This window comes from Protopterus annectens, chromosome 9.part0, assembly GCF_019279795.1.
Source record: "Protopterus annectens isolate FY-2018-M chromosome 9.part0, PAN1.0, whole genome shotgun sequence".
NCBI lineage: Eukaryota > Metazoa > Chordata > Ceratodontiformes > Protopteridae > Protopterus > Protopterus annectens.
The window spans coordinates 1,845,591,989-1,845,605,617 of record NC_056743.1 but is presented as its reverse complement, the minus strand read 5'-3'; positions in this window follow the sequence as shown (position 1 = coordinate 1,845,605,617).

Below are 13,629 nucleotides of genomic sequence, written 5' to 3'. Positions count from 1 at the left end.
GCAAACTTCACAAATAGCTAAATATATAATATGGGCTGTGTGGCAGTTCGCCCTTACCTTAAAACTATACTCTTTGCCTGTGTCTGTATGTTTAAATCTACTTGATGTGTCTATCCATGCAAATTGATTACATTTAGTGCATGGTGTGGTACCATAATGTTCCCCTAAGCTATCCATCTTTTTCGGGCCATAGCATAAATGTCTTTTTAGGTTTTTCTGATTTTTAAAAGAAAAACTAGATTTTCTCCCACAATTTCTCGTATTTGGGGTTCTTGCATTAATACAGGCCAATATCTCATGACTACATCTTGTACTACTTTAACATTACTAGTATAGGTAGTAGACAATGTTAATTTGTTTCTCATAGTATTAGCAGATTCATTAAGTCCTGCAACTCTTTGTGAGAAATATGGTTTTCCTTTTGTTTCTCTTAATGATACAGCTTCATTAACTGCTCCCTCTATGTCTTTATTCTTATAGCCTTTTTTCTTAAATCTATCACTTAGCTCATTAAGTTCTTCATGAAATATAATTTGTTCTGCTGTTAATCTAGATGCCCTAAGGGCTTGCCCTTTTATTACATTTTTAAAAACGTGATGTGGGTGCATACTTCCACGATGTACATAAGTGTTCCTATAACAATTTTTTCTATATATCTGTGTCATCCATTCACCATTTGAGTTTATTTGTAACCCAACGCCAAGAAAATCCATAATAGTAGTGGAAAACTTTAGATCAAATTTCAAAAACGGTGTGCTCTTATTTAATACATCATGGAATTTGAGTAATTCCTGCTCAGTACCATGCCAAAGAAAAAATAAATCATCTACATATGATTTATAGAACTTGACTTGTGGCCATTAATTACATAATATATATTTTTGTTCCCAAATAGCCATGACTATATTCGCATAGCTATTTGCACTGGGGGTGCTCATGGCCATCCCCTCCAGCTGATGGTATAATTCATGGTCATATAACATTATGCTATTATTTAAAATCACCTCCATTAATAAACATATTAACTCTATATGGGTCCCGGCATAAGTTGTTTCTTTCCCTTAGCATCTCTATACCTAAAATGTTTGGTATTGAGGTGAACAAAGAATTCACATCCATGGTTACTAGAAGAATTTGGCCTTTCATGTACTTATTCACATTGAGAGAGGGGATGATCACGTGAATAGAACTGAAACATCAGAACTACAATGGATAATACGGTTACAAGCAGACTGGGGGTAGTGGTCTTAATGACAGAGTACCCCTTAAACCCATTCTTAAAAATAGGGGGTATACACAAGTAAAGCAGTTATATATAGAAAGTATGCTAAAATTTACTTGATGTATATGGTTGTCGACATTTATTTTTTATAATACATTTTATTACAGTAATAGTGATACATAAAGTAATGTATCATCCTCCCTTTCCCAGTCAATGTACCACAATGATCAATCCCTTTAACATCTTCATCAAGGATCTACTAAAGCCTGTACAACTGCATCCCTAGTGCAGTATGTAGATAATGCCGCAGTCATCTGTATTACAAAAACATCATCAAACTACAAGAACTTACCCAGGAGTCATTCTCCTCTGCAGAAATCTGGCTGACATCTGCCCAGCTATTCCTAAACCCAGGTAAATCTAGATTAATCCTATTTACTCCCACATATCTTACAATTAACAAAACCTTCTTCTCATTTACCTCATCCATTTCACACATACTAAATTGCTAAGCATCTGTGTAGATGAAAAACTAAAATTTGACACACATATCCAAACTAAAATAAAAAAATTACATGAAAAAACTACACTCTCTATAGAGCAAAAGCCTTCCTCTCTGACACTGAGAAAATGCATTGCCTCTTCTCACCTCTTGCCTACTTTAATGTATTCTGCAGCCATTCTTAACATCAATGTGATCTTGCTAAACAAACTTGAGCAATGTTATTACAAAATAGCATGATTCATCTCAAACGTCATGAAGTGCTTTGAGAGGATTGTGAAGAAACATTTATCTGCGAGTATGCCTAAGTCCTTCGATCCATTCCAGTTTGCATACCAGGCAAATAGATCGACTGTGCTGCTATATCTGTCACACAACACCTTGAATTAAAACACCTAGTAGAGAGGAGCAACTATGTGAGGATGCTGTACATTGACTTCAGTTCTGCGTTCAACGCTGTGATACCGATGCAAGAAACTCGGGATAAACAAGCACCTATGTAACTGGACTCTTGACTTTCTGATTGGTAAACCTCAGTGGATATGCACTGCTAAAACACCACTCAATGCATAGTCCTGAATACTGGTGTTTCCCAAGGTTGTGTGCTCAACCCCTTGATTTTCACCATTCTCACCCATGACTGCACTGTCAAACCATATTATAAAATTCGCTGATGATACCACAGTCATGGGTCTCATTAGCAGTGAGAATGAACATAACTACAGGGTTGAGTTGAACACTTTGATTGCCTGGTGTGACCGGAACAATCTGGACCTGAATGTTAATAAGACCAAAGAAATGATTATGGACTTCAGGAGAAAGGCAACAGTTCACCAACCACTCACTATCAAAGGGGAGGTAGTAGAGAAAGTCAAAACAGCCAAGTTCCTGGGCCTTCACATCTCTGATTACCACTCCTGGGCTGCTAACACCAACAGTCAAGAAGGCTCAACAGAGGCTTCACCTCCTGAGAAAGCTCAAAGAAGCCAGGCTCACACTGTCTGCTCTTACCACTTTTTACAGGGGAGCTATCGAGAGCATCCTCACTAGCAACTTCTTAGCATGGTTCGGCAACTGCACAGCTGCTGAGAAGAAGAAACTACAGAGGGTGGTGAGGGTGGCTGAGAAAATCTTGAGCATAAAACTCCCTTCTATTAAGGAGCTTTTCTTTACAAGAGCAAGAAAGAGAACATATAAAATTCTTGCTGATTCGACCCATCCAGCCCACAACTGGTTCTCACAACTTGCGTCTGGAAGAAGATACCACAGCTTCCACTGTAGGACTACCAGAATCAGGAACAGTTTGTATCCTACAGCTGTGAGACTTATTAATACAGACACCAACCATAATACATGATACATTAAAACCTCTTTTTTTTTCATTTAATCCTGCTGCTCAGAGCAATTACCGCAAGCATTAGTATTATGTAATATGATGGCTATACTGAGTCAAGTCTAAGGTTAACACGTGCACTATGGTAACTAAACAGCTGCTATTCACTAGTCTGTATTTATTCTATATCTTAACAGTGTAGGGGTTTGGTGGTGGGTATTTATTTTTATCTCTGGATAATGGATATTGAATGTATTTTTGTTATGTGCACTACCTCTTACATGTTGTTATTGTCTTTCTTATGTTATTCTTTGTTACCACTGTGTCTATGTTATTTGCACTGCATTTCTCTAGTGAGCTGACATTTGTAATTTTGTTTAGGCTGCACATGTGTGGTCCTAAATGACAATAAAGTTTCTTTGAATCTTTGAATCTTTTTGAATCATTACTAACCTTCCAAATAGAACCCGCCACTTTGCCACCATAAGAGAATTACAGTGGCTGGAATTCACGCATCTATCCTGCACACAGCTTCTACAAATCCATAATATTGTGGATAAACCCAACAACTGAGCACCCATATCCAACCTCATACAAATGCATAACTCTTCCAGGCTACATTGTTCATCAGACAAATACCTGTTACATGTATCCAAATTGAACAATTCTGTTCTCAAATTACTAGCCTCCCGCTACCTTGCTAAATGCTGGAACTTCATCTCACTAGCATTATGAAAGAAACACTCCCTAAAATCATTTAAAACTCAACTAAAGACCTGCCTACTCAGTTACTGGTTCTGTACATGTGATGTTCCTGGATAATCTCCAAACCCTTACTAACTATTACTACTGTTTTATGTAACTGACCATAATACAGCTACTTCTTCATAATTTGTAACTATCTGGTTGACGTTCTCCACTACTATTTGTATCTCTCTTTTACCTGGACCCCATCAATACTCCTACATAATTTGTAACCATCCTCATCCTAAAATTACTTCACTGTCTCCTACTCAGTATCTATGTACAGCTGATTCCATTTAAAAGTAACTAGACTCTTATAAACTTCATACTAACTATTAATTTACTGCATTATTGTTGTAACTGTCATGCTTTCATTAACTGTCATATCATTGCTATTCTATGTAAGTTCATTTACTGTTGTATATATACACATTTGCTATTCTATGTATAAACATTTACTGTTTTTTGATTAACTGTCATATCATAAGTATTATATGCATGTATGTATGTATGTACATTTATTATGTAAATCTTGGATAGCTGCTTTCTACTCACTCTGTAAAATGGAACATTTCTAACTAGGCCTCCTCTAAAAATGGGATCTGTGCCCAGCATGACTTTCCTGGTAAACAAAAGCAATAAATAAATAAATAATTTCTCAGATTTAATACACAGTAGAATTTCAATTAGCATATCTAGTTACAATAGTGTTTTTCACAGTGGTCTTGAAATAGAGCTTTGATGTTGCTGCTAAGGAAACCTATGCTAATACCTGAAGTGAGTTAATATACTAATAATACTAGTATTACATCTTTAATATTCCATGCCTTATCTGCTTTTTATATGATTTCTCATAATAGTCAACTTTAAGCACATTCTTTAGTATTAAAGTGTTCTGCTAGCAATTAGATGAAAGTGACTATTGCTGTATTCAAGAGCCTTTTCTGTTTTGCTTGTGATTGTTTAGAAATTATGTTTTCTGGTTTTTGCTTTTTTCTAATTATCAATATTATTAAATAAAATAAGTCTGAAAAAAAAAGAGCGAGTTTTGATATCTACAAGGTGTTATATGATCTCCATTACTTTGATGGCATCTTCAAAGAAAGGGATGAAGTTAAACAAGCAGGACCTTCATTTGAGTGACAAAGGCAAATTAATGAGGGGGTCCAGATTAACAGATTTTCAATGTCCAAATTAATGATGCCTGAGATAATATGTTCCATAACTCTACAAATGAGGCAAATGCCATTAATGGGTCTATAGTCACCAGGACTGGGCCACATTGTGCACGTGAATTACAATTGCTGATTTCCAGGCATGAAGAATGTCACCAGTGACGAGACTTAGATTAAAGAGGTTCAGTATAAAGGAATTTCAGTTAGGCCATATCTGAGACTGATGATCAGGCAGTCTGGTATATTACCAGGGCCCATAGATGAGGATAGCTTAGATTTTGACCAGTCAGAAAAGACTTATTCAATAATAATTAAAGGAGTGACTGTGTCTGTAGAATCTGTGAAATAGTGATAGCTGTGAGTGAAGTAAATTTCACCCTAAATCTGCCAGGTAGGGTATTAACTATTTCCTTTGGACCAAATTAGGCAGTATTATTGTGGACTAGCTCCAATCACTGAGTGATAGTTCATAACTTCCTGACACAGTTAAAGACAAATATGTAATTATTTTTGGTTTTAGTGGGTATTTTAAGTTCATACTCAGTTTTGAGCTGCCTAGTGGTTCCATAGTCTCTTTATTACTTTGCTTAAGTGTGCTCTTAAGATAAGAATAAGATCTCTTATAAGTATTAAGTCATTTATTTCTCTTGTTGAGGCATTTATTTGGAACTTCCTTATCAGTGTAACTACTTAAGTGGGATGAGAAGTCAGAGGCATATGCAGTGATTTTAACAATGTGATATATCAGAGGAGGATTACAGTGGAGTTTATGCAGGTCATCAAGTAATTGAAGAAGGTTTACTTTAGAGAAATCTCTAAACACAGACATATCTGCATGGAAAGTAAAATCAGTTTTAAAGGAAAATATTGCTGATATATGTTCTGATTTAATAATGGACTATGAGACCACTGGCAGTTTAGGTCAGTCAGTTTATTGATGGATATTTGACCTTTCCCAGTAGAAAGGTGATGGGTTTAATTAGGATTGCATTGATTACCATGCTCATAAAAGGATATAGAGGGTGTTCTATAGCTGTTTGTGAAGTGATAATTATAGTTGCTTAGGTTTATGTACAGGTTCAGGAGTTCAAAGTTGGTCTCCTGACAAAACTGTTGTTAGGTAATGATACTCCCCTACATTTTCCAGTAGTTCGGAAAATGTAATAGACAGTAACACCTGATATAACTGGAGTGTTTTTATTATTTTGAAAATATGTCCCTGTAATACATGCAAGTAAATGTCTGCAGACTGCAGGACAGCCTCTAGTTTAGGCATATTTTTTCTTTAGATTCCTGGCATTCAGTACAGACATTTTAATGTGTTTTGGATTAGAAATTACTTGGTCAGAATATGCAGTAGACAGACTTTGCCTAAAAAGACACTATGGGGACAGCACAGGCTTCATCTAGAATTTGAAAGCATTGGTAAAAGAGGAGCAGACCATCCCCAGTGAAACAGAAAGGTTTGCCAGTCATATTGTCCCAGGATGAAACGTAAGATCCCTCTAAAATGACAGTAGCTACATAGACAATTATTTAAGCCAATTGTTTTGCCTTTGAATACTGGCATCTTTCTGGAGTATGATAAAATGCCATGCATGGTTACCTGCCTCTGGTACATATATAACAAGCTCTAGCATGTCCCTGGTATCCACCAATATGACTTCTACTTTACACACCCATTGAAAAATTATTGAAAACAATGGCAACATTTAATTTCTGGAAATATGCTGTATAACTATGGATATCATTGTTATTTTCAGATGATCTTGTCAAACATACTCCACTAACTAAGTATAATCAAATCTTACCGATCATTTTACTATATTACTTAACATACCTGGAGTAAGAGAAGTTCTCCCTCATGTAATTCTTGAAATTGGAAGTCTGGGAATATCTGAAGCTTTTTAAAACTCTAGGTAGGCTTTTTTTAATAAATAGTCATGATCTGGAACAAGTGTGCTGTAGTGTGGGATTATTAAAGCTTTTTATAACGTGGGGAGATAGGGGCAACGGACAGCCTAAGCATATATATACAAATTAGATGGATTTTTTCCATCACCCAGCCTAAGCGTATATATGCAAATTAGATGGATTTTTTCATTCACCTACACACACTTCTACATGCAAATTAGGTGGATTTTTCCACCAACCACACATTGACATGCAGCCACACCCTCTCGCTTTGAGTCCAGTCAAGCTGACCACCTAGCCCATGCTCCTCCTTCTGCTTAAAACCCTACCCTAAAACCCTGCTTCATCTGAAGAAGTCTTGTAATTGATGATAGTGCCCATCATAAGTACCTTCAATGGGTCTATATTATATAAGCAAATGCACTAATTTGTGAACGCTACATAATCGACCCACTTACACTGAAAAAACAAAATGTTGAACAAACAGATCAGCGATTTTTTTTCTCCAGGGGAAAAAAATGCTGATCCATTAAAAAAAAACAGAAAATAGTGGGGGGCTATGCACTCCACACCCCATGATGTAGGGGGCTGTGCCCCCACACCCCCTACTTAAATTTATCAACTCCAGCATCGTACCACAGTGGAGGAAATGGCAAAGTCCTAAAAACAGCCCAGTGATTTTTTTCCCCTAGGAAAAAAAATCGGTGTTCCATGCTTTTGAAATTTTGCCATTTCGTGCAAGTAGGTTTGATTAAGAAGTACTTGCAATTTAGTGCATTTGCTGACTTAATAGGGACCCCCTTCAATAAGGATCTGAAAAAAGAGTTTTCTTTGCGGTAGAGTTTTCTTTTGACCTAGGATTCGGGAAGCTTGAGTTTTTCATTTAGTGTTGAATATCTGGTCATTGTCTTTCATCTGAACTACTACCATCTGGCATTTCCTAGTTCCATTTAAATATATTTACACACACACACACACACACACACACACACACACACACACACACACACACACACACACACATATATATATATATATAAATAAAACTTAACTAAGAAAAACCCCAAAAAGAATACAGGTCCACAATGATATAAAAGTAGAAATAACACTGAAAAAAGTACGTACACCACCACGCTGAGGAGCATAAAACTCTAATTCATACAACGGCAAGCGCTTTGGAAAATCCTTCACCAGGTCCATAAAAACTTTAAGCACAACCAAACATATATATTATCCACTAACAAAAAACAATCAGCATTAAAATCTCCTCTCTTTCAAAACTGGCTTGATTGGGAGAACACAATTCAAATGTGGTGTATTTGCCCGCCAAAAATTCAGCTATACAATTGGACTCATAGGTCTCTGTTTTATTTCTGATGTCACCTCCCCCAACATTAATATTAATGACTTGCAAAACCATGAAAGAAAATACATGCCCATTATTAAAAGCAGCATGTTGTGCTAAGGCATTATGTTTGGCTCCCAACTCTTACATGCTGCAACACTCTGTCTTTCAGTTGCCGATTGGTCTTCCCCACATAGAATGATGGACATTGCCCACATTCAGCCAAATAAATTACATTCATATTATTACAATTAGCATAAAGATTTGGTTGGTAAACGTAGTTGCTAACTGGATGAACAAATTTATTATCCTTGGCAATATATGTACAAGCTTTACAGCGATGACAGGGAAAAGTCCCAATCATATTAGAATGAGGAGCCTTCTTACGTTGTAAACCTTTACACAACCTTCTCTTAAGATTTAAACAATTTTTAAACACAAACTGGGGTTGATCACCTACACATCATTTTAACTTTTCATCCGTCAACAAGATTTTCCAATTATCTTTCACTATATTGCAAATCATATTAACATCATTAGCATATTTTACACAAAACCTCAAGGGATTAGGGTTAACATTCCTTATATCCTGGACCTTTACATGTCTGCATAAAACCATGGTTTGCCTCATGTTTCTCTTAAGCTCCTTACTTAATCCATGGTATTATCTAACTCAGAATATTTGTACCTCAGTGTTTGTAACATAGAATGTAGTAACAACATTTCCTTATTAAAAACTTCATTGTTGGTACATAACGTAGAAGGTCTAAGAGCTTGTCCTTTTATGATGTTCTTAAAAGTCCATTTGGGATGCATACTATCTCTAGATAAATAATGGTTCTTCCAACATGATTTCTTAAAAATGGATTTTTCAGTACTCCCATCTGCATTCTTATTTATTTTCACATCCAAAAAATCTATAACATCTACTGAACTTTGCATTGAAAATCTTAAAAAATTAGTCATATCTTCCATATACTATATAAATATAGTGAGATCTTTGTTAGAAGCATCCCAAATCATAAAAATATCATCCACAAATTGTACATAAAACAATATGTTCCTCCTCCATCTATTAACCTCATTAAGCCCATGTTTTTCCTTGCAGTAAGCTAGGGTCAAATTAGAGTAAGTATTTGCACACTAGGTACCCATCGCAATGCCACTATTCTGCAGATAAAGGTCTTCTAAAAATAGAAAAACATTATTTTCCAAAACAACTTGCAAAGCAAAACATATTAACTCCATCTTATCCACTATATATATATATATATATATATATATATATATATATATGGTTCTACCTCACATAAACGAAACACCAAAACACCGACAACGCAATCACCGAAACCACATAACCGACAGTACAAAAACACGAAATCTCACATGCCCGACAACGAAATAACCGACGGTACACAAACACGAAACCTCATACACTTCACACACCACAATCAACAAACAAAACACTTTCCCCGTCCAAAAACCACATACACAACACAAGCACACCAAAATCCCTGCAAACCCACACTAAACTTCACATACACAACTACCTACAACCCTAAGCCAAACCCTAACCCTAAGGTCCGTCACTACCGCACACTTACCTGGCCAGCTCCCTAACCCTAACTCACTTATCCCGCCCCTAACCCAAACACAATCACTACCGCACACTTACCTGACCCACTCCCTAACCCTAACTCACTTATCCCGCCCCTAACCCAAACACAATCACTACCACACACTTACCTGACCCGCTCCCTAACCCTAACTCACTTAACCCACCCCTATCCCCCAGACCGTCAATATCCACACTTACCTTACTCGCACCCTAACGTCCATCACTACCGCATACTTACACAGCCTTTTCCCATGTCGGCATCCTCGGCCTTGGTGCTTTCATCCGTCGGGTCGGTCTTCTGCACTGTCGATCTTCTAGGTCCCGTCACGTCGGTCTTCAGCGCTGTCTATCTTCTGGGGCTCGAGATTTCCGTGTCAATGTTCCGGCGTGTCGTTTAAGTGAGGTAGAACCATATATATATATATATATATATATATATATATATATATATATATATATATATATATATATATATGTGTATGTATATGTATATATCAGAATGTTCGATAAAGTATCTAATTGCAGTTAGCCCATAAGAGTTGGGTATCACCGTAAACAAACTACTCACATCAAGTGTTACAAATAAATAATTCAATGGTAAATCAGGAGCAATTTCCGCTAGACATTGTAGGAAAATGAGCAGAATCCTTTAACACGGTTCATCTATCCACCAACAAGAGCTTCGGTTGAGCCTCTAACCAATGAAACATAGGTTTGTGGACCAACCCCTCCCAGAAATAATAGGTCTGTGTGGGTTGTCCACAGCATCTTTATCTATATTGGGTAGGCCATTAATTATGGGTATACATGGATAATCAATAAAAAAAAAATCATATAAAGTTTTATCTATTTTAAACTCAGTAAATAATTGAATCAATTCACATTCTTTTCTATCTATTAATTTATAAGTAGACCTACCCATAAGCATTGCTAACATTTTACATTCATAGAAAGCAATGTTCAACACTAAGATGCCCCCCCCCCCCCATCAGGCATAGTGACTAAATTCGAATCCTGCTCCAATTCTCTGAGAGCTGACTTTTGGTTACTCATCAAGTTAAAGAAAGTAGAACATTTCCCCCCACCATCTTATTAGCCAAATCCATTTTACATGTTTTAAAAGTTTCTATAGCTGGATGTGATAACAAAACATAGGTGCTAGCCTTTCTAAACCATGTTCTGTGTATATCACCTTGTTCACCAAACATACATTTCAGTGTTAGATTACAAATAAAGAGTTTAAAATTAATCACTGTGTCATTCATTTTAGCTAGAACAGAAGGAAGAAAACTGAGACCCTTATTTAAAACATTTAAATGATCATTATTAAGAACACAATCTGATAGATTATATACTTGGCAGTCATTGACACAGTTTCTTACTATAGTGAAACCTTTCATTGCTTCCTTCTTCAACTGGGGGAATGATTTCATAGTATTGACCCCTTCATTTTCATAGGCACTGGTAATCTGTACATGGTCATGGTAGTTTGTGTTTGTTCCTTTGGTCTGGTTCCTAATAAATAATGGTGAATGATGTTTTTTGATGGACCCTCTTTCAAATGTGTCTTCTCTGTAGACAGAGCATTTCCTCTTTGGTTCAAGGACCTTACATCACTTTCTGCTATATCCAATGATGGCGCATCTGTTAAGGTCGTATCATCAGACGAGGGAATGTTTTATGTTGATCAGATGCAACAGGAGTAGGTCCAACTTTCATTGGTTTGTTCTCCACCACGATTGTTGTACTTACATTTGTTTCCCTACCCAAGGCATCTGGCAAGTTAGATTTCCATTTACTCCCATTTCCAAAATCTACAATGGTATTTCTGGTATCATCTTTAGTCGAAAGCCCATTGTTTTTCTTAGAGTCTCATACAAAGATGTTCCCACGTTTAAAGTCTGTAAAGTCACAGGTTAGTGCTTTCTTTCTTTGATACACTAAAGTTTATCATCATAGAGAGCTATATTCTGAAAAAGAGTATCTAACTTATGTAGGTAAAAGTCACTGGAAACCTGCCTTTCCAATTCATTCTGTTTGCTTTCTATATCAGCAACCAAATGTTTCTCTAGAGGATCAAAGAACTCTAGGAGCAGTGTGATATACTGGAAACTAATATCAATGTTTATCTGTTGCCATTTTAGCAACAACTCAGGAAACAAATTGCCATAGGTCAGCATGCAAAGGACCCGAAGGCCCCTAGGTATTATCTTAAAATGCATGCATGCTTCTAGCTGCATACATTGCCATTGTATATGTTTTAATTTGTATAAGGCATTTTCTAAGTCCTGTAACATATCATTAAAGAGTTTGTCATCAATACCTGTTGCTGGTTCTTCAATGGTGTGAGTATCCGATAGTTGTAAACATAAAAGCGGGTTCACATTAAGATGAGCAAGTCTCTTTCCTCTCTCTCTGAAAGTTCTAGTTACAAGTGTAACAGGTGCATATTCCAGCTCCAAACAGTTGACTCCAGCTCTAGCCATGGTTCCTATGGTCTTAAGACTAAAAGAAGACTTAACCAAGAAGAAGACCAAAAAGAAAACGGGTCCACAATGATATAAAAGTGGAAAAAAATACTGAAAAAAGTACGTAGACTACCATGCTGAGGAGCATAAAACTTTAATTCAAACAAGGACAAGCGCTTTCAGAAATCCTTCATCATTCCCATAAAAACATTAAGCACAACCAAACATATATATTAACCACTAACAAATCACAATCAACATTAAAATCTCCTCCCCTTCAGAACTGGTTTGATTGAGAAAACACAATTCAAACCTGGGGTTTTCTCCACCAAAAATTCAGTTATCCAATAGGTTCATAGGTCTCTGTTTTATTTCTGATGTCATCTCCCCTATCATTAATATTAATGACTTGCAAAACCGTGAAAGAAAATACATGCCCATTATTAAAGGCAACATGTTGTGCTAAGGCATTATGTTTGGCTCCCAGCCTAATATCTCTTACATGTTGCAACACTCTGTCTTTCAGTTGCCAATTGGTCTTCCCCACATAGAATGATGGACATTGCCCACATTTAGCCAAATAAATTGCATTCATAGTATTACAATTAGCATAAAGATTTGGTTGGTAAGCATAGATGTTAACTGGATGAACAAATGTATTTTCTTTGGCAATATATGTACAAGCTTTACAGTGATGACATGGAAAAGTCCCAATCATATTAGACTGGGGAGCCTTCTTATGTTGTAAACCTTTACACAGCCTTCTCTTAAGATTTAAGCAATTTCTAAACACAAACCATGGTTGATCACCTACACATCCTTTTAACTCTTCATCCGTCAACAAGACTTTCCAATTATCTTTCACTATATTGCCGATCATATTAACATCATTAGTATATTTTAAACAAAACCTCAAGGGATTAGGGTTAACATTTCTTATATCCTGGACCTTTACATGTCTGCCATAAAACCATGATTTGCCTCGTGTTTCCATTAAACTCTTTACTTCATCCATGGTATTATCTAACTAAGAATCCTTGTACCCCAGTGTTTGTAACATGGAATGTAGCACCAACATTTCCTTATTAAAAAGTTCATTATTGATACATAACCTAGAAGCTCTAAGAGCTTGCCCTTTTATGATGTTCTTAAAAGTCCATTTGGGATGCATACTATCTCTAGATAAATAATGGTTCTTCCAACATGATTTCTTAGAAATAGATGTCTTTTTACTCCCATCTGTATTCTTATTTATTTTCACATCCAAAAAATCTATAACACCTACTGAGCTCTGCATTGAAAATCTTA